The following is a 2,500-nucleotide window of genomic DNA, read 5'->3' on the forward strand; positions in this document are numbered from 1 at the left end:
GTGCATCCTGACGTGACAAATCTGATCATGTCACAAGCATTCACTTACTATAATCACTATCAAGGAACCTGCCGCCCCCGCCCCCCCCCCCTACACCTTTCCTTACAACAACGTGTAACCTAACCTAACCTAACCTATGTTGTACCTTAACCTAACCTATGTTGTACCTTAACCTAACCTATGTTGTACCTTAACCTAACCTATGTTGTACCTTAACCTAACCTATGTTGTACCTTAACCTAACCTATGTTGTACCTTAACCTAACCTATGTTGTACCTTAACCTAACCTATGTTGTACCTTAACCTAACCTATGTTGTACCTTAACCTAACCTATGTTGTACCTTAACCTAACCTATGTTGTACCTTAACCTAACCCATGTTGTACCTTAACCTAACCCATGTTGTACCTTAACCTAACCCATGTTGTACCTTAACCTAACCCATGTTGTACCTTAACCTAACCCATGTTGTACCTTAACCTAACCCATGTTGTACCTTAACCTAACCCATGTTGTACCTTAACCTAACCCATGTTGTACCTTAACCTAACCCATGTTGTACCTTAACCTAACCCATGTTGTGCCTTAACCTAACCCATGTTGTGCCTTAACCTAACCCATGTTGTGCCTTAACCTAACCCATGTTGTGCCTTAACCTAACCCATGTTGTGCCCTAACCTAACCCATGTTGTGCCCTAACCTAACCCATGTTGTGCCCTAACCTAACCCATGTTGTGCCCTAACCTAACCCATGTTGTCCCCTAACCTAACCCATGTTGTCCCCTAACCTAACCCATGTTGTCCCCTAACCTAACCCATGTTGTGCCCTAACGTAACCCATGTTGTGCCTTAACGTAACCCATGTTGTGCCTTAACGTAACCCATGTTGTGCCTTAACGTAACCCACGTTGTCCGCTAACGTAACCCACGTTGTCCGCTAACGTAACCCACGTTGTCGCCTAAACCTGCTCTGTAATTGTTATACGACTCGTTCAATTAGTGTAGTGTTGCCCACCCGCAACCCTCGCAATATAGTTCGCTACTCGCACTGCCCGCTCCCCTGTGTATCGCTTCATGTTAAACACCTTGCAAGTCTTGCTGACTTTCCACATGCTCCTGCTGTACACTGTAATGTGGATGGCAGCAGGACGTACATGCCGCCCCCCCCCCCCCCACCCCTCCCCACGTCCCCACGTCCCCACCTTGCCCCCTGCCTTCGCAAGCTGGTTGGTGACAAGTTTGCATGTTCAATGCCCTTCGCATGCGACGTACGCAGGCTACGTTGTGGTGCGGCCTGTGTCAACTGTCCGCTGATGTCGTACGCGTGAACCACAATCTGTACTGCACATTCGTCCTTATGTACTGAATGATACATCGTGGCACATGTGTGACCGTACAACGACTGCGCCCAAAAACGGCGGACCATACAGTGCAAATATTGTGCACGCAGCTACGTGTCGTCTCCCTATGAGAGCTGGATTGCAGTGTGGTACGCCATAGAGACGTGTGGGAGGAACGGACGCCGTGGATGGCGATCAGCATGAGCTGTGTGTTGATGTATTCGGACCTAGTCGTCTCTCCTCAAACACCGTGATAGCATGGTGCACCGCGTTCCATATCTGCGACATGCTACAGAGGCCGGTTGACAGTCGTTCGAGCAATGGACATCGCATACGTACGGGGGCCACCTTCCACGTATTGTCTAGGCGTGCACATTTTGTTGCGTGTATGTGGGCAGACGTAGTGTGGCGTGACACCTGACACAGGCATGCAATAATCGTTGAAGTTGCTAATGGCGATGGACGCCTACGTTTTCTGGTGAAGTTACGCAAATGAAGAAATGGTAACCCGTTGTGGTGCGGTTGTTCTCGCTAGGGGTGAATCGGTGATGGCGACGATAGGTTGAGGTACTAACCGGTTGTTCCAGCGATACCCACCATGCCGATGAAACTGAACGGCATCTGGGTGTGAAGCGATACGCGGTGGTGGCTGGGTGGGACCGTCCCCGGCCGGTGAGGGGGCGCCTCCCGGCGTGCTGGCCGCGCGGTGCGTGGGCGCACGCGCTACAGCCGGCTGGTGGGGGCGGCCAGTGGCAGGCGCGCCGGCCGACGGACGCGGCAGGCGTCGCAGCTGCGCGCCGGCGCACCCTGCGCGCGGCGCCGTGCGGCCAAAGTAGGTCCTCGCGGGCCCGGTGCGAAGCGCGGTGGACATCTTCAGTGTGCTGGTCCGATTGAGGACTGTGTGCGTTGAGGATGCGCCGCCGCCCGGCGCTCGGCGCCGCGACGCCGTCTGCTGCTCGGTCGCCCCAGCGGTTCTCGCTGGTGGTTTGTATCGCAGCTGTGCGGATGTGTTGGCGCGTGCGCTGTGCTGGGAGAGTTCGCTTCGGCACCCAAGTGGGGCTTTTGTCCTTCTGTGGCGCTGGCGTTGGAGCTGCCGGTCACCGTAGGTGGCGCGTGTTGTCTCCCGCCGGCAATGCCACGACAGCACGCTCCCGGGCCT

This window comes from Schistocerca piceifrons, unplaced genomic scaffold (assembly GCF_021461385.2).
Source record: "Schistocerca piceifrons isolate TAMUIC-IGC-003096 unplaced genomic scaffold, iqSchPice1.1 HiC_scaffold_406, whole genome shotgun sequence".
Classification (NCBI taxonomy): Eukaryota; Metazoa; Arthropoda; class Insecta; order Orthoptera; family Acrididae; genus Schistocerca; species Schistocerca piceifrons.